Source organism: Lycium barbarum, chromosome 10, assembly GCF_019175385.1.
Source record: "Lycium barbarum isolate Lr01 chromosome 10, ASM1917538v2, whole genome shotgun sequence".
In the NCBI taxonomy this organism is placed as follows: Eukaryota; Viridiplantae; Streptophyta; class Magnoliopsida; order Solanales; family Solanaceae; genus Lycium; species Lycium barbarum.
The window spans coordinates 117,100,668-117,121,619 of record NC_083346.1 but is presented as its reverse complement, the minus strand read 5'-3'; the positions used below and the strand labels follow the sequence as shown (position 1 = coordinate 117,121,619).

Sequence of the window (20,952 nt, the reverse complement as noted above, 5' to 3'; positions counted from 1 at the left end):
TGATGGTCGCGCTTGAGTTGGATGCCTGGCGTGATTACTGGAAACTGGTTCTCAGTGGTATTACTGTTTACAGTAACAAATATGGACCTTTGTTTGTGCTAGCACTTCATTGACACGTTAACAGTGGGTAAACTGAAATTCGTAAGATAAAGTTCAGTTACTGAGCTCTGAGTAGACTAATAAACAGTGCAAAAGTTTACTTTAGAAAGTGCATGTTTGCTTACTACCTTGTAGGAAAACCAGAAGGTAACCATTTTTTGTTCTAATCACCGGGAGTTGTTCTTTCTTTTCTTCTCTTTTTTAATACTATAAATTTGTGTTCACAAGGACTTGACACCTTGATGAGCAGTTCATGCCACCTTAGTTAAAAGATAAAAGAAAAAAAAAGGGGTAAAATTAACAACTATATGGCCTCTGTAATTTTAAAAATAGTCATTTAGTCTGGACTCTGGAGTTATAAATTTGAAACTCCAGAATAATGACTATTTTCCAAAGACGAGGCCAAAAAGTAGCTAGTGGCTGCTATTTTTACAATAAAAGTTCTCCTTGAAAACCAACAAGAAGGTGCCCAGTGTAATCTCATAAGTGGAATTTGGGAATAGTAGAGTATGTGTAGATTTTACCTCTACATTGGGAGGTAGAGAGGCTGTTCTGCTAAGACCCTTCGCTCAAGAAAAAACATATTAAAGAAATAACTAACGAAAGTGAAACAAACATCACAAAGAATTGAAAAAGCATTCCGATTTTTTTTTTTTTTTTTTTTTAAAGGAAGGAATAGAAACTACAGAAAAGCACAAGGAAATATAGATCCTGTAAGCCAACTGAACCATCCAAATCCAACAATCACATTAGCTACCTCTGACTGGGCACGCAATGACACGAGGTCTACCTAGCTCTCGTTTTGTCTCCTTTCCTACAACTGAAAGTATCCCGAAGCAAAACTTGAAGGTTTAGACCTTTAACGATTTGGAGATTGACCTTATTTTATTTTTATGTCTTTCAAATTTAATATTTATTAAAATTTTAATAAAATTCTTACATATATATCTATGTTTTGCATCAAAGGAAAGTTATACTAACAGAACCCTTAGTAGGTCGTTGGGAAGTTATAATAATGGAGAAGAAATAAATATATTTTTTGTACATACAAATTTTTGCGCTGTCATGTAAACGAGTGGCTGTGCCGCATCAAATATATAGTACTGAAACAACGTTGGTGAGCATCAACTTAACGTGTCAAACACCGTCTACGTGATGAACTTAATGATATAGTGGTTTTTATGTGAGTTGTGACAACAAAATTGATTTGAGCATCTTCAGTTCCCACAATTCAAGAGCTCTTCATGTATGAAAGAATATTAAATCGTTTGGTTCAGGATTAAGTTTGGGATTAAATTTATACTTTGTTTGGTTAAAAGTATAAATTTAGTTTCAAACTTAATCCTGAATATCTCACCTTATCCCATCAAACTGGGTGTGAGGTTGGATAAATTGGTTCAAGAAATTCCGGGATAACTTAGTCCGCAAACCAAACGATTATTGTATTAGTGTTCAACAGGGGGGTTGGGGATGTGTTTGGTGTATGAGTGTGGGTGGGTGGGCGGCGGCGGGGGGGGGGGGGGGGGGGTTCTAGTATATTCTTCCATACTTGTCATCAAGAAGTGCTTGTACAACTTGAAGGTAGAATACATAAAATTGAGAATGATTTTACGAACACTGTAACCAAAAGCACTTTTGCTTTAAACCATTCTACTGATTATTGTCCACTTTAATGAATAAGCAACTGAATACAAAAATTATCACCTCTATTATAAGTGACCAATATTGAGGCCATTTCACATCTGGTGTCTCATATGGATCTGCATCTTTAGGCTTCTTGCAGTTTCTCTTCCAATTGATCGCCCTTCATTTCCTTGTGCTCATCATTCACAGTTTTGGTGTCACTAACCTCCTCGGCCGGCTTCCCCTGTTTCACTCAATTATTTTTATACCAGATATCAGAACCAACCATAGTTTGGCTGTTATTCTGTTCAGGAACAAATAAATGAGAAGGCTTATATATTTTTAAGACAGAAGCTATACTAACTACAACTTCAACCACCTACTAAAAGTCTGGGGTTATGTAACTTTTCAGTAAAGGAAATCAGCGGTTATACTATCAAATCTTTCTAGCCAATTCTTTTGAAGGGATTTTTGCATCGCAACTTCTTTTGCAGTTTGGAATGACAAATGTGCTAGACATGTATAATTACACATGAAAGGGGGCAAAAAATGACTATTTCTTATTAGTATTGAGTTATTTATCTATCACAAATCATGACGGCTGGGATATGGCAATCTTACAACTGCACATGCGATGTATAATAACTGCCAGAAAGGTGATAACCCAAACAACTAGATTTCATCATAAAATTGTAGAAATTTGAGGACTTACCTTGCTGCTGTCACGCCAGCCAAGTCCAAACGGTCTTGAGAGCAAACTGATCTTTCTAGGATGTATCTCTAGTGATGATTCTTGGCTGCCCCCTCCAGGAGATGAAACTTGCTGTGTGGATCTATAAAAGAACGTGTTCTTCCATGTTAGAGAAAATACAAGATATGAATTAATAAAGGTAGTATGCTTTTCTTATTACTCTTGACATAGGCATGTAATTGTCCTTTAGCAACCAATGAAGCCGTTGCAGTAAATGACTAAATATGAAATAGTGTCAGAAAAGAACATCATGATTACCAGGGCATATGATAGTGTTCTTAATAATGCGACAAAAGTACAACATGTAAGCATGGGTGTATACCTCGGAGAAGGTAGTACTTTATCCTGACCAGATTGGTACTGCAAGGTAGCCTCCAACATTGATTCTGCCATAACCACCCTCTTTTCTGTCTCAGCGAGGGAAGCAATGGCTTCTTCATACTTTTCCTGCAGGTTGTCGCAATGACACAAGATGTTCAACATATCAGCCAACTAATGTCATATTTCCAAATTTAAGTTCCCCTATTTTGCATGAAATTATGAACTAGATATGTTTAAGTAGAAAATCACAAAGAATCTCATGGAGTAAAACTTCCCAGGTAAAGAATTAGGAATCAAAATGTTTCACCAAGAAATTTGATCAAAGAAGAAACCTGTAGCACTTGAGAGGTATGTCTTTGAGCTGCTGCATCTTGTTCAGCGAATATACGAGCATCTTCTGTTACCCTCTGTTCTTGTTCCACCCTCATCAAAACCTACAAAAAATAAATAAATAAACTCGGAATTGAAAGAAAGGGAGGATTAGTAGACAATGTTCCGATGCATCATCAAACAAGTAATGAAAATTGTCACCTGAAGCATGGCATTCTCTTGTTCTTGCTTAGCAACAAGGGCCCCTCGAAGCTCAGCAACCTGTCTTTCTAATTTCTCAACCTGAGTCCAATGGAAAATGTCAATGTTCAGATGTTATTGAGATAAATTCAATTTCTTCAAGGAAAAGGAAGATCATATATGCCAAAAAGCAATCATCATTTGTGGGGAAGAATACGAGGAAAAAAGACTAAAGGAAATAAGAGCTCTAAATTCAAATGCACAGCAGGTAATAGTGATGGAGTGTATAGTGCTAACCACCTAGAAATTCCGCAAGTCTTACATCCATACTGAAATAAATGTATGGAAGCACAGTCACTGTAAGCCAAAAGGATTAGTGGCACAGTATATTATTTATTGATGAATGTGGGTTCAGGTGTATATTCGGGAATGAAAGTACCATTTATTTTTAGGAATCAAGTTCAATCTGGGATACTGCTGAAGGCAAGAGCATACTTATAAAAACCATCATTTTCTTCCTTATACCAATGTAAGCAGGAGCAGATTATACATGTTAGAAGAGATAGACATGGAATACAGATTAATATTAATTAGATTAGTAGGTGGATAGGAGAGGCACATAAATGCAAGCTGGAAGGAATGAACTGGAAGTGGGATTGTTCTTTTTCCTTTGTTTGGGGGGTTTGGGAGGAGGTGAGCTGGGGATATGACTTCCTACTCTGAAGAAAGCACATAATTCATTTATAAAGCAGCTTCTTAGTTACCTTTGCGCTCAACTGCCGCCTGTTATCCTGCTTGACCATCTCCATCAATGCTGTTTCCAACTCCTCAGCTCTGTGGACATGGGAAGAAAATAGGAAAAGGAAATCAGTCCCCTATCAAATGAGATCCGGTTCTTTTTTTTTTTTTTTTTTTTTTTGACAAGGAATATGAGATCCAGTTCTTTTAGTTTCCTAGTTCCTGCACGCACTAAAAAGTACTAGAGTTTTTCATTCTGAAAGCTCTCAAATAAGATTTGCAGAAGAAGTTGAGAGTTATTCAACTTCAATGAGACCTTTTACAGTTTGTTTTCTAAACGGACAATTGAACTGCCACTCCGCAAGCATCATAATTTTCCATTTCTTTGATAGAGTTTTTGCAACTTTTTCAGTGAGCTTGAAGGCTGGCAGGGATGAGATCAACTTTCAGAAGCTTCCCTCGCCCTTTAAAACAATTGATCATAGTTGAACCTAAATACACTTTGACTAGGTAAATTTGCACCACCACTACTTTCCCATGTTAAAATGTGGTCTCTCTGCCCCAAACCTGAATCTTGATGATGAAGCTGCTGGAAGGACAAGAATAAAGAGAAAAGGTGGTAGAAAATCACAAGAGGCAGGGTTGGAAGGGCAGAAAGGGGAGAGTATGTGGCCTCAGGGAAAAGAGGCCATTGTGGATGAAGCCACAGGACACAATTTGGCTTCAGATATAGGTTACAGCTTGATCATAGCATAAAGCATAAATTATTGAAATTTACCCCAAAATATATTAGCTAGCTGTTTGAATCAGTACATTCATAAGGACTGGAACTCCAACTTTCCCAAAAATAGTTTTGAGAAAAGTCAACCTGCACAATATTGTGCTCACTAGATAAAGCAGCATGAACACATAAAATATGCACCTGAGTTCAGCAGATTTTTTCTCCTCCAGCAACTTGGACAACTCAACCTTCAGCCAGACCGCCTGATTAAGGTCACGTAGTAATGTATGCAAAATAGATGTAAGTCAGAATTGTGGATGACCAACTCAAACAATATTGGGAATATTACTTTGAGGATATCCAGAACAACTGATCACTTTACTCCCACAAACTTCTATAAATTCAGAACGAAATGAAAAACAAAGGATTGGAAGGAAGAAACTGGAGCTGAAAATAGGAAAATAAAATAACAAAGAAGGGAGCAGAGGAAAGAAGAACGAAAAAAAAAATTGAAGGAGAAAACTGGTGAGTGCTTTATCTTTAGAAATTGAATCAACATTCATTTTCTTATAGGTCTAATTTAACCAACTAAAATATGTCCTCAAATGAACTTTGTCGCTTCTATTTCTCGAGAGGTAAAGTTTTCATATCGTACATTAAATTATATCACTGGATGACATCAATGGAATTCTCTTGCATTGTATAGACAATACTGTCTGACTTTACATCTAATAAAAGTTATTTTGGGGAAAAGGTAGAACAGTAACGATCACCTAACACAATGCTGCAGTGTCAATAGTTATGAGACCATCCTCCAACCAATGGCTAGTTCACCTCTCATTAGGTAAGTTGATGTGATTTGACCTAATCAGCACATGCTTCTTCAGGGAGAACTTCCAGGACACTCCTTAGTCCTAATAAAAGTTCCTACCAGGGAGGAGTTCACTTCAAAATGAGGCATCAAGCTCACAGCCCGGTCCAGTTCTGCTTTATCAGGCAATTCCTTCTAAGTTGCCCATACTTTACTTAAAGAGAGTAGTATCTTTCTCCAAAATCATTAATTTATTAATGACCATCCAAATTTTTTAAGCACATTTTCTATATGAATAACACTGTTGAGCTGGAAAGAAGAACTAATTTCAGTACATTCTGTCATTCCAAGATAATCATATGAAGCAAATTCTGATATCCCATTTAAGCAACAAGAAGATAAAGCAGGTAAACCAGGATTAATAAAACACAATCAGGGAAAGGGGTGCAAGCTGAAAAGGCGGACTTCGATGGAATATGTATGGGAAATACGAAGAAAGTTACCTGTTCTTGGAGATCCGGAGCAGAATCTAGTTCCACATTGCCATTAAGGCTCATGTAAAGTTCATCCACATTAGCAGATACAGTATCTGTCTGAGATGCATCACCATTCATCACTTTATCAGCTTTGCCATCTGTTTCAGTGGTTCCAACAGTTAAAGATCTAGGATCATGCTTAAAAACTGCAGAGTTTAGATGCTAAACCTTGACAGGCCCTCCAAACTCGAAGTCCTTTGAACCTCTCTTCAATCGCAGCCTTCACAGCCGGTCGATGCTTATTTCTTAGTTCTTCTAATCGAGCTTCCGTAACATTTTGATAGCCCATGCAGGCTGTCAGCACCAGTTGACTGCTATCGAATGTGGAGCCAGCAAGTGACTGCAGCAGGGTAACTGCATCCCCTGCGTCTTTTGTGGTAACTAATGCAGGCGCTGAATAACGAATAAGTACATCACTTTTGAGCTCCACAAACAAGAGAATTGAACAACAATGGCAAGGAAGAAAGAACTTGCATTAATACATCTTTAGAAACTTTCCAACTCTCTTGAATTTAAAAAAATTACCATAAAGCTCCATCAAAGCAAGTGCAGTATGGAATAACATCGCTCGATTTCCTTCAAACAGAAGTACATCCCAGACTCTAAGGACTAAAACCAAAAAAAAAAAAAAAAAAAAACATGAAAAAGGGGGTAAACAACCAGTAAGACAATCCAAGAGCCAAGAAGAAGGCTCAGACAGTTGGCCTCAAATTGAATATCTCATCAACTTAAAACCTATAAATATGTAATATCAGCCATACTATAGATCAGAATTTTCAAAACAAGATAAACCAACTGACCAGTTTCCCATGGAAGCATGTTCATAAATATGGAGAGGAACCAAGGTCCAGTAACCCATGCTACCTGCACTCCCAGGTAATCGAGATGATTAACTGCACAGATGCATCAATGGGTTAAGAAGTCAAAACATATGGCAAACAATATAATCAATAGGAATCTGGAGAAGGAGCTTGAATTAGGAAAGTAGGAACAAGATACTTACCCAACTTTGGAAATTTCTCCCGCACCAACACCTCAAGAACAAGTTGGTCAACCTGATAAGAGACAATGTAGCAAATAAAACTGTGTGACATCTTCATATTTCTCACAAAGCAATTTCTGTGTTCAACAAATGAAGAGGGAAAGTATGTATGCAGATGAAATAGTGAACTACAGCAAGTAGAAGCAAAACTTGTTTGTTACCTGACACTCTATCATCTCTTCTGAGTAATAGCCATCAAAATAGTCATCTAGAATCCCCACTAAAGTCCTGTAAGTTTACCAACAATTTTATTCTACAGGAGTGATTAAATATATGGGAACACATTTTGCACTTCTGACCAAACAAAACTCTTAAAATGCAAGGTATTAAAGAACACCAAAGTTGTTCCAACTCTGAGTTGCAATTAGGAACCTCTCTTTCTGCTTTCAGTAGCAGAAAACTATTGAGAAGCACCTCAGTTTTAAAAAATAAATGAAGACATATCCATCTTGGATAACAAGATGTAGATTAAGTTCAAAACATACCAAAATGCATTTTCCTCAGGCATTAGAAGCAATAGCAGACCAGCAAAAAAATTCATGGCCTGCATTATTAGACAAGCAAAACTGAGCAATATCGAAGAAAATGATACGATCCTGAGAAAATCTAGTCCACTTAGAAGAAGAACTGCTTGTGTAATGCCCAGAGGGCTGAACCACAAGTTGAAAGAATCAGACCTTCATATAGCGGCTGTCATTTGAAACTTTATCCAGTAAAACTACAGATAAAAACCCATTTATGTGGTGCTATCCAAAACACATTTTAACTTCGCTTAAATAATTGCAAACAAATTTGCAAGCAGATCTCAAGAAGAACATAAACAACACCGTAAAACATAAATTTCAATCAGAAACTGGAAGCTGTGACATAGCAACTGAAGACAAAGGATGCTTTGGGAAGTATTACAAACTCCATCAACTATAATTATATCCTCTCTAAAATTATCTGGACAAAAACCTCACTAGTTATCAATCAAGAAAAGAAAAATCCGGCACTAGTTATTTCTAGCTCTCCAAATAAGCACAATAAATGCCAAAACTAAATCGATAAACAGTTTGTGATGTTTGGTTTGCCAAGTCTTATGCCACATGGTCCATCCAAATGTCAAAAATCAAAGAAAGCATAATTAGTCCCACAAAAAAAAAAAAAAAAAAAAAAGAGAGAGAGAGAGAGAGAGAGACCACTAGCAACAGCATTACCTGACAGTAGCCGACACAGGGATTATGCCGGGCATAGGCTGTAAGTAAACGTCTTAAAGCATTTCTTCCATCCTCATCTAAAGCTGGATGTCCAGGAAATGTTCGGGGTAGATCCTGCATTAAAAATGCAAGGCGAAATTGAAGCCAAAATGGATACAGACCCAACAGCTGCATAAAATGTTGTGGGTACTGAAAAAAGGGGTCGATAGGTAGAGCATGTTAAAAGGAGACAAAAGTAGTAGCCTGTTCAATGACCTTCTCAATCTGCCCTGTCCAATTTTCAGGAAGACATACAGTATCTATGCTTGGGTCCACCCAACTTCCATTACCCTTTGATACAGTACATTTATCCTCTGCATTATTACCAGATTTAGTGCCCAAAGCAAGCAACTCTTGGTAATAGGTCTCCACTCTGCGTGCCTTCACGCCCACAAAGGCTTGCCAAAGCTGTGACACAAGTATCAAAATTACACAAATAAAGCTCATGCGTGAACTCGGATTACTCAAGGAGCAACAGCATAAGAAGATTTTGAGCATCATATCTAACCTCTCCCCTGAGAGCCATGGGTACCCCACCTTGAACAAGACACTCCAGTTCTTCTTTCCAAGGCGGTAAGGACTCAGGACATTCAGTTTTCAAATGACTAATACTTTCATTTAGAGAATATCTGTCCATGGATTCTGATCTTTCTAATTCATAAAACTCGTCTTCTGAGTCCTCTTCAGATTCTCCTATTGTGGCACTAGCCTCTTCAACTGCAGGAATATGCTCCTGCAGACCATGATCTTGCTCATTTTTGGCCACACTTACCTTCTTTTTTACACGTACGCTCATCATATCCTCAATGGCACGTAGAGTTGGTCTGGTCTCCGACCATATTTGGGCCTGATGAGATTTCTTCTCAACTGAGGTTGTTGTATCGTCCTTCTTTATTGCACCTTCAAGATGACCCTCAGAACCACGCTTTTCAGCAGTTTGATCATTGTCTTCATCTCCATTCTGAGAAAAGGAGCTTGTCTCCTGCAACAATGAGTCAGTATCAGGTTTGCTGGAGTTGCCTTCGGCAGACACCCCATTTATGGTCAATTGAGCAGGTTCTGCTTGCCGTTCCAAGAAGTCCTTCCACCTATCTGACCTCTCTTCCTCCTCTTCCTAAAAACAACACAAATGGATTATGACAATCGGAGAAAGAATTTTTTCTTAAATCAAGATAAATCAAAGAAAGGTTTTAACATGGTGCTGAGAACTGTGGTAGAAGTACAACGGACAGTAGCTGTTCTCAACATCATTCAGCTTGTCTTTATGCTTCTTATTTAGCTAACTAGTTGGATGAAATTTCTTTTCTTTCTTCTGTCCCTTTTCTCTTCTTTTCCCAAACTCTCTCACCAATAAACAGGACATCAATCAGTAAACATGTAATCATGTCAAGATAGTACCTTGTAGATATTAGCATATTCACGATATCTTTGTACATGCTGAGGGCGTACAGAGAATCCATAAGCATCCCTGTTCATATTGATAGTTATTGGTCAAAAACTTTTCAGGAGAAAGCTTCATTGAAAGAAAAAATCTTAAAGAGCAGAAGTTCCCAAGAACCACCTTAAATTAGATATTTCTTCATGACCGAGCATTATTTTTAAGAAGGAAATTGTTTTTCAGAAGGTTCATGACAGCATTATAAAAAGCAAAATAAGACAATGCAAGCTAATTCAAAGCAATAATTGATTGTTAGAGCAGTAGGTTTTAGAGGAGTATTTTTCTTAAATAATGCTTCTTTTTTTATCGTATGCTTTAAAAAAGAGATAGTTCTAAAGATTTCAAACATCATTTCATCAAGGCCTTAATATAATTATCCTGTAAGGTACTGTTAGGGTTTAATAATTAAAAATTGACGTCATACAAAAATGTTATGCTTTGTCTTTTGAAATGATTGAAAACTTTAGGCTCAGAAGCAGTTCCATAAACTCCACACTTGATCTTTTGCCATATTTAATTATTGCAGAACTTCCGGTAGAAATTAAAAAACCAAAAAAACTTTTCAGCGTTAACCAATTACTCTGATATATCTGTTCATGTTAAAACAAGTTTATCTGTCAAATGCACTAAACTCCCAAATGAGGCCTGGACGAGTCACAAAATAAGCGTATTAACGGGAGAAAAGCCTATGAAGAGCCATTTTTCACTAGACTAACTAACTAGTCTCAACATGTCATTTTAAATGACACTATTTCCTTATTAGTCCATTCCAAAAGAATGAATCAATCTAACTTTAAACTTCTGATTTTACCCAGTGTCAACTTTTATGGTCACAGAAATCCCAAGGCATGTTTAAGACCACAAGTTCCAAAAAATTTCTTGCTTTCTTAAACTCGTTACTAGTCAAACTATGGCATCTAAACTGAAACAGAGAGAATTTAAAGGAAAACAAACTAATGGAAACCAAGTTTGAAGACATTTCTTTACTGTTTTCATTTTGTTTTATGCACATACTCTAGCCACTTCACTCTTTTAAGTGTTTACCAGCCAGCAGCTTCTGAAATCGCTGATAAAATTAGCAAACAAATTTTCAAGAAAACACTCAGTTCTTAGTATCCACTGCTTCACCAGTCACTCTAAATTGCTAACCAACACCTCAACTCTCATTCGTACTTACCAATACTCACTTTGAACTCATTTATCAAAACAGAATCATAATAACCATGCAAAAATTGAAATTAGTTCATCTGAACATTAGGACACTACATATCCTCATGTTTCTATATAGAGATAATGGTCAAAACCACACCTGATGTATCACTTTTTTGCGAATTTCCTATCTGAACTATCAAGTGTTTGTGTTTCCTACCTAATATCACCAACTATTTATCAAAACACATCTCAACTTGTGTACACTCTCTTTTGGTTTAAAAAAGGTGCCAAATGGCACTCCACACGGATAATTAAAGGGATTAATTGAAAAAAAAATTAACAAAATTAAGAGCTAATGGTCAAAAACACATCTGAACTATCACCAACTATTTATCAAAACACAACTCGAAATTAATGAGTCAACTGCCATGTGGACGAAATTTCATGGGCAAAATTAAGCTGCCACACACCTTTTGGCTATTCAAACACTTGGTCTAGTCAACTTCGAGATTTGTTTTGATAAATAGTTGGTGCAAACACTTGATAGTTCAGGTACGAAACTCAGGAGCAGGAGCCACATACGGCTAAGGAGGTCGGCAGAAAATTCCACTGTTTATACATAGTTAAAATAATCTTTTATTTATATATAAATAGTAGATGTTACACCCCTTAGACTTCTTCGTGTGTTTACTTCATCATATTTTAAACCCCTTATCGCAAATCCCGGCTCCGCCACCGAGGAAACTCGGGAAAAACTGACACTTCAGGTGTGCTTTTAACCATTATCTCTTCTATTATATCATTTTTTTTTTTTCAGTCCGGTGAAGTTTTATATAGAATCCAGCAGCTTCAACCAATGGATCAAACAGAGATAAACAATTTACAAATTGAATACAATGTGAAAAGGTATAGAATACTAAGGGTACCTCTTGTGGTCGAGAGAGATTATGCAAGGATTCAACACAGCTGTTTCAGCATTCCCTTTCATTCTGTATCAACAAGTATTTCTAAGTTCAAACTCTTCTCACCACTAGATTTTTCTGCAGAATCCAAAAAAAAATGCATCTACTTTTCGTTTTTTTTTTTCACTTGAAAATGCAGCTATTTTTTTATAATAGAGTGAAGTAAGTAAGTAAGTAATAAGTAACTACCATTCTACTCAATGTTATATTAGCTTCATATTTATTCACATGGAAAGAGCGAGTTTAGCGTCACGCGTTATGCTGTATATACATGTGCTGCTATTTATATATGAGGCGATTCCTTAACACGGAGTTCAATTGAGTGAGCAAAAAAGGGGAAAGATTCTTTTTTAGTGTTAAAAATAGGGAGAGATCTCAGGGATCAGATTAGAGAGTTAAAAGTAGGCCCTATTTGGCTGGCCCATATATATAGCCTTTTGTCCAGACTCCATAATTTTGTCTTTATTTTCCTCCGTCTCAAAATATTTATTTTATTTTCTTTTTAATCTGTTTAAAAAAAAGTCATTTTTCTTTTTTTGGTAATTTTTAATTTTAACTTTCTGCATGACATGTTTAAGAATACAAGATTAAATAACGTTTTTGATATATTTTACATATTTTTAATTTAAGATCACAGAATTCAATAAGTCTTGTGTCAAGTCAAAATCAGATTCAAAGTCTTGTGTCAAGTCAAAACCAGTTTGACTGCGTAGAAAGTTTAAGAAATAACCAGAGATTTTTAAATTTTGTGATTTTAAATTAAAGATGTGTGTAGTGTCTTTAACTTAACACGTAGAATATTGAAATTAAAAAATTACTAAATATAAAAAAGAAATATATTTTTAGAATAGATCAAAAAGAAAAAGAAAATATTTAAATTGAAACGGAGAAAGTATTTTTTTTTTTTTTTTTTTTTTTGTGCAAGTGAGGAAAAAAGTGGAGAGATTTTCTAAGGGATTGTTGGATCAGATTAAAACTAGGCTGGGACCCATTGGCTGGCCCATGACTTTTGTGATTTGTCTAAAGTCCAAAAATTTCTTTAACTTTTTCTGTTCATTGATGACCACGAGGGACCAAAATTTTACCATTTGAGAGAAGTAGTGGAGAGTTTTTAACCCAAAGGGGATCTACCTTTCTTTTTTCTCTTTATTTATACAGAATATTTGTGTTAATTTCGCCCGGTAAGTTTTTACCGTCAGTTTTCAATTATTTAACTGCAACATTATTTATAAAATTTAGATAAAAAATTGTTGCTCCCTCTTTCTCCTCCTCCTCGATAGAGGAGCCAAAATACTGGCTAAAAGCATTCAAAATATAAAGAGCTAAAGTAATGACATTCAACCAACACAATAATAATTTTAATCTTATATATACAATTTAATTTTTCAACAAAAAGAAAACACCCTTGTGGCACCCTTATATATCCGGTTCTTTTCTCATATATTTAATTTATAATTTTGTAATTAACTTATGAACATATTAGTCATAGCAATACCAAAAATGCTTATCAATACTTTATCAAACATACTGTTTATAATAATTTTAAAGTTTAATCATCTTTGAAATTGTGAATCTATTCAAGTTAGAGGACTTGGAAGTTAATTAAGCTCGTCAAAATCTCAAGTATGAAGTTTTAATGCAATTCAAATTCGGCAATCTGAAGTTGATCCGAAAATCCAAATAAGAAGAAAACAACATAAGCCGTCTTGAGTTTATCAAAATTAACTAATAAATTTTAAATAGTATTTTTTTTGTTAAATGAATATATTTTGAATAGGAGTGCTAAAAAGTAAAAACACCTATCTAATGTCATTTCTACTAATATGGTGAATGTATGGAGCTAACACAACACCACCGACACCCTTGCAAAATTGGCATCTGCCACTATCAAGAGGGTCTTCAAATTAATGGAAATGAAAATTACATTACACTTACCAAAGAAATTTGAGTGACCCTCGCAGTATGCTGTCTAAGAGGCCAACAAATTAGCAAATTCTGATTGGAACTTTATGCTTTAAGATTCAGCTGTCTATGACATTTTACACTATGGTTGTGTTTTGTGTATAAAGGAAAATGCGTTTCCAAGAGTGTAAGTGATTTTTAACTTATTTTATTATGTCGGTAAATAAGTAGAGGATATGCTTCGAAGTATATTCGTATATAATTTAGACAAACACTATGTGGACGCGTATAAGGGTGTGCATGGTTCGGTATTGAAAATTTCAGTTCGATAATTTTGATTTTCGGGTTTTAAAATTACTATATCCTTACCATACCAAATTAATTTAGTATGATTCGATAATTTTAAGTTCGATTTCGATATTTTACAATATGATAAATCGGTAAACGTAGTTTGTTTCATTTCGACTTACATATACTCATATGTTGGAGTACATTTTATTATTTAAGTATAATATTTTCATCTCCCATATTTGTTAATGGCCATAAAAGCTAGAAAATAGTCATAATTCCCACTCTCCCACTAGCTACTCCATGATGTAGAATGTGGATATTACTCCTATTAACTATTAACCACTATTTCATGATCTACCTCGCTTCTGCCCTTCTAAAAGGAACATCGGCTCTAACAATTCCATCGCCGTCTACCAAAACGACCGGAAATGTTTCAAAAAAGGTAGGCATACGACGTACAAAAAGTTCACGCCCTTCTTTATCTCTAAAGATAGGGTGTCCTAACCATCCAACCGCTATTCCATCCCCGTTATCCATTGAACCTGCTCTGAATAATCCTCCTTTTGCCGGATTATTGCCGATGTAATCATAAAAAGCTAATTTTTGTTTCAAATGGGAGACTTTTCTTTAGATATAGTTATAGTACACTGAAACTATATATTATGCGTCGTGGCCGTCACCCTCTCGTCGGCGATCACTGTCGCCAAGAATGGCATAGTCGCAAAGCTTCGTCGTGTCATACACCCTTTCAGTAGCTATCCACACAAGCATATGATGTTTAAGTGTGAATAGAGGCCAAGAACTCCAAAATCCGAGGGGTTAACCCTTCGGAAACGTCACAACCGATGACCTATAGCCTTTATTATAGAAACTATAAGAGAAGTAGAAGTAGGCCCATGAATCAGGGTAAATCCTCAATCTGTTACAAAAGCAGCTATGGAAGACCCCTATTAACTATTAACCACTATTTCATGATCTACCTCGCTTAATTACTCACTACTTTCTAATTTACTCGATGGATTTTACAACTATATATAGAGGTACTTCTTCCATGAGTTGGTGGATTAAAAAACTGTAATATTGTATATGAGAATTGTGGGAAATATCATAGTGTGTAGTAAGGTTGGAGTATGAAAGCGAGAGTTGAGAGAAAGAAAATATTCTAAATTTCCAACTTAGTCACTACAAAAGAAAGTAAGTTGAAGGAAGGTGTTTTTATGGTGGAGCTTTGGACTCTTCAACTAGTTCGGGGTTGGTTGATTCACACGGCGTTGACGGGCCAAGTCAGAGCTATACTGCTGGACCAATGAAGATTATACCGCAATGGGCTTGAATCTCCTTAAAGAGAGAGAGAGATCCCCGCCTCAGCCTGAAGAATATTTATTTTATCTTTTTTTCATTTTCATTTTATTTTTCAACTGTATTTTATCGTATATTCACCAACAACTCATACAATAGAGAAGTATGACCTCGTGTTACACCCCGTATCTTCGAAGAAGCACTTATTAAATTTGAAACATAAGTACGTTGAGTTATGGTTAAGTAAAATCACTTTGGAATATAAGGAGCAAGCATTATTAAGTATACTTACTGAGTGAATGATGCATATAAGGTATACTGGAAGGTTTTATAAGGAAATGAGTGGAAGAAATGGAGTAGTACGACTTTGGAGAAAAGATGGGTAATGTTTTGTATGAAAATTTTAGTCTAAATTGGGGGACGAATATCTCTTAGCATATGAAGTGTTTTAAGGTGAAACAAAAGTCTAAAATGAAGTTCGTCGAGTCTAGTTTCCAACGCAACAAACCGCTCATCGATAGGACATCGGAGTAGAGAATTATGAACGTTACAAGTTCAGCTGACAGAGCAGAAACGCATGCTACAGTACTACTACAGTAACCGATTTGCTACAGTGAACCCGGCCCGAATTTGACCCCTATATGAAGGGTAATACCCCCTTTTTTTCATCAGATTTTGCTAGAAAATTCCAGAAATTGAAGAGAGAGAGTGAGGGAAACAAAAAGTGAGTAATTTCCAAGTAGTGGAGCAGTAGTTTAGGTCCAGGTAACGCATAGTTGTGATTCTAGTGTTGTTTTGCGGCGGATTTTAGCGTGAATATTGAGGATATTGCTGTCTTAACAAGAAAAAAGATATGAATCTTTATCTTTTGGTATTATTTAAGGCTTATTTACGGAGATAAAGTCGTTAAATAATTGTATAGTAAGTTAGTTCTAAAAGTTGGAAAACAGCGTGTGGGCTGTTTTATGGTACATATTGGTGTTGGAAATGATGTTATTGATGTTGGTATTGTTGTTGTTGTTGTTGGTTGCTGAATTGAGTTTTCGGGCTAGGCATATAAACAGGGGAGATGCTGCCCGATTTTCAGTAAAATATAAAATAGTTTGACTTGAGAGCTTAGCACAAATATACTACAATGAGTCTAACGATTGTGTGAATTCTCTTAAATGTAGACTTGCGAGCTCGGACAAATAAGTGTAGATAATTAGAAGCCGAACAAGTATGTTAAGGCTCGTCCCTTTCTTTCAAAAGGCATGATTCCTGTGTTATGATTCCATACATATTTTTCATAACTTCCAAAAGTTTGAAGTTCATGATTCTTAAATGCTTTCTATGATGATAAGGATGAGATGTTTTCTATGATGAACATGATGATGATGATTTTAATTCTAGAAATTCTGAAGCTATGATTTGAGGGCCTTATGAGATTATTGAGCCATTCCATGAATCCCTTGATCTTACTTATTGTTGATGGACTCACCTCATGTTACTCGTTCCTTCGAGGTGAGATATAGCGAAGATAATGATTCTATTTTCAACGCTATCTAAGTTCATGATTCTCGAGACTCCTATGACATCGTCAACTTCACCTTACGATAGTTGATCTTCTAAGGAAGGATATAGTGATAATGATAATGCTAATGATGATGTTAATTTTATTTATGTATTTTTATGTATATGTATGTATGTATGCATTGCACTCCCACTGATCAGTTAGGGATAATACCACGCCTATATGGCAGGGCAAGATAACACCGCGCCTATATGGTCGGGCAAGATAACACCGCGCCTATATGGCCGGGCAAGATAACACCGTGCCTTAATGGCCGGGCAAGATGCTATATATATTATCGCGCCTTAACGGCCAGACAAGATATTATATATGGATATATATGGAAAAGTTCTTTTTTTTTTAAAGCTAAGCATGCACGACATTCGCCTTAAAAAGGCATTCAAAGACACAAGTTGATCTCTTTTATATTACTTTATCTTTAGATGCTATTATATTATTTTTCATGTTCGGTATCTCTTACTATGCTACTATTCATGCCTTACATACTCAATACATTGCTCGTACTGACGTCCCTTCTTGTGGACGCTGCGTTCATACCCGCAGGTATAGATAGACAAGACGAGGATCTTTCATCGTAGGCTGCCTTCAGTTACGGTTGGTGAGCTCCACTTCTTCCTGGAGCGCTGCCGAGTCTGGATGCATATATGTTTGTATGATTTTTGTTCAGGGCATGTCGGGGGCCCTGTCCCGACCTGTATACTTCAGTCATGTTCAGTCATGTTCATAGAGGCTTTGCAGACAGTTCCTGTGTATAGCTTCGTTATGTTCTGTCGGTCGTTATGTTGGTGTCGTGGGTCCATTGGACATATATTTATACATGATATTACTCTTATATCTAGCCTTAGCCTTATTTTGTCATTCGAGACATAGAGAACACAAGTTATAAGTTGATTCGCTCAATTTTCGTAAATTGTCGGGTGCCAATCACGCCTTACCAAGGGTGGGGTGTGACACCTCGGCTTTTCAATAAACGTCTCAATTATCTAATACTAACACCTTATGCATGTAGAAATATTCAAAAGAAAGTACAAATAATTCCAATTATTAATCAATACACAAAAAGGACATTTCAATCAAGATAAAGTAGTTAGAGTTTTAACGTCTAAACAATTAGTTTTGTACTAATGCTAGTTTATACATTTGTTAGTATTATAATAATATATATGAATTGTATATGTTTGTTAGTATTATAATAATATATATGAATTGTATATGTAACTATATACTTCGACATGGTATACCATTTTTCGGTATTTATAATATAAATGCTGAATATCGAAAAAACAAAAAAAAAAAAAATGTGTCCCAAATACCATAATATCAAAACCGCGGTATCAAAAGTTTCGATTTCGATACATATCTATTGTATCATGCTCACCCTTAGAGGAGTAGGGGTGAGGTGTGTTGGAATGTAGAGAGGAGACAATTAATATTGAGCGCCACTTATTGTTTTCCCTATTTTGATTAGAAATTTTTTCCCCATTTTAAAATATTTTAAAAAAATACTACAACCAATCATGAAAAAATTAAAGAACATTTTTCAAAAACATATCTCCTCCATATCAAACACACCCTATAGTACATTCTTTGCGCTAATAATTTTCTTATGGAACGAACGATAGAAAAAAAGAGAGAATAAAAGGTCAAGATGGAGAAGGGTAAGAAATAAAGTGTCGTAGACTTGTAGTGCACTCGTACTCTCAATATACGTAAATTGTTATGTTATGTTAGTCAATCTTAAAAGAAATCTTTATTGTTTAAATTCGAGGGAGTTGCGTAAGATTTTAGAACAAGTATTCTAACAATTATAAATAAGCAAGATTCGCTTTAGGCTTAACTCTTAATTAAGTACTAACTTTTGATTTACATACTCTTTTTCTCATTTATTAAATATAAAATAATGTTTTTTGGCTTCCTTTTATATGACTGGCTTGACTTAAAATTGTGCATAAAATGTTATTTTAACTACGTTATATATTATATTAGTAATAGTGAAAAATGTAAAATTAGATTTCTCTATTTTATTTAATGTGATTTATTTATCGTTCACAAATTTTAAGAGAGAATAGATGACTTTTAAAATTTGTGGTGTCAAATAATATGTCTTAACATTTGGGCCTATAAAATTATTGAACTTATGATATATATATTGAACATGTCATAATATTTTACAACTATAAGAACTTGTCATTATAGGTAAAATGAGAATTTTAAGTTAAATTGATTCTAGCTTTTTATAAAATTATTTTTAGCCAAGTAATAGAAAGATAAATCACATAAAATGAAACTAAGTACTCCCTTCGGTCATTACTATCATATTTTTCTTTTGCACTCCTTTTAAGAAAATATTAATTAAAAGGTTAATTTGACTAAATTGTTCTTATTTATTTTAATTTTAATTTAATATTACTCTATTTTTCACCACATTAATCTCTTTTCCACATTTATTGAGTAAGTGTAACAATGAAAACTAATAGGTAATTAATTATGTATCAATTTTTCAAAAATAGCTATTTTAGATCAGTTATTTTTGGTAAACATGACAACTAAACGGACCGGAGGAAACATCCTATTAAATGTCAATTCCTTACTTCAATAAACAATCAAAAATTCATCCCAGTTCGAATATTATGAATCAAAAACTTCTTGGTAGGGGAGACATTTATCTCATAGTACAAAGGTGGTTCTAGAATTTTAAGTTTATAAGTTTTCATATAAATTTCTACAACGATCTCAAGTTAAATCTATAATAATAATTAAGTTTAAAGTCTAACATTTACTTATATTTAGTAAATTTCCTAATGCATATATAGGATTTGAGCAACAACTATTGGATTAACGTGAATCCGTAATCGAGCCTCTAAATCCGTCCAACCATAGTAGATTTATCTAGAGCTAATCCAAATCAATCGAACCATTAAATTTGAATACCGAGTAACTAAAAACCGAGTAACTAAATTAAATGTGCAGTACTCTTTGTTGATTAATGGTGGACTAACCCCAAGTTTCCCTGCCAATAGAGGGTTAAGGCAAGGGGACCCCATGTCCCCTTACCTCTTTGTTTTGGCTACGGAATACTTGCACAGATCCTTGAAGCAACTTAGACGTACCCCTGATTTCAAATACCACCCCAGGTGTGCACGGCTGAATTTGGTGCACATCTGCTTTGCAGATGACCTACTTATGGTGTGTCGAGCTGATATGGGGTCCCTGCACTCAATGCTACAAAGGTTCTACCACTTCTCAGAGGTGTCTGGGCTCAAAGCAAACATGGAAAAGAGTTCATTGTATGTGGCTGGGATCACTGATGTTCTTAGGGACCAGATGCTGGATGACTTCCACTTCACACTAGGGAGCCTGCCATTTAAATACTTGGGTGTTCCTCTGTCATCTAGAAAATTTACAATAAGCCAGTGCCTACCTCTAGTGGAAAAGATCATAGCCAGAGGAAAATGCTGGACCTCAAAGTTTCTATCCTATGGGGGCAGAGTACAACTTATCAAGAGTGTGTTGTTTGAAATGCAAACCTACTGGGCCCAAGTGTTTCTACTGCCCAAAAAGATCCTCTCCCTAATAACTAGTGTGTGCAGAAACTTCTTGTGGACTGGTAGGAATGATTACTCTAGAAAAGCACTGGTCTCATGGGACACTATGTGTCAGCCCAAGTCCACTGGTGGGTTGAATATCCTGAATTTCTTTTTGTGGAATAAAGCTGCTATCTGCAAATTGCTATGGGCTGTTGCAAAGAAAAAAGAGAGATTGTGGGTGCTATGGATTCATGCTTATTATGTGAAAGGTGATGATTTTGGGCAGACTCCAACCCCCAAACAGGCTAGCTGGGTGGTTAGGAAAATATTTGACGCAAGGAAGTGATGGGCTGATGGGGTGGATTGGTTGGGACACTTAGACAATGCTGTATCAGTCGGAAAGTTTAGTATCCAGACT

The 20,952-nt window shown here is 35.6% G+C and overlaps 1 pseudogene; it reads right to left on the bottom strand.

Moving 5' to 3' along the window:
* Nucleotides 1-1,648: 1,648 nt before the first annotated feature.
* Nucleotides 1,649-12,298, bottom strand: LOC132613926 (uncharacterized; annotated as a pseudogene).
* Between the last annotated feature and the right edge of the window lie 8,654 nt (nucleotides 12,299-20,952).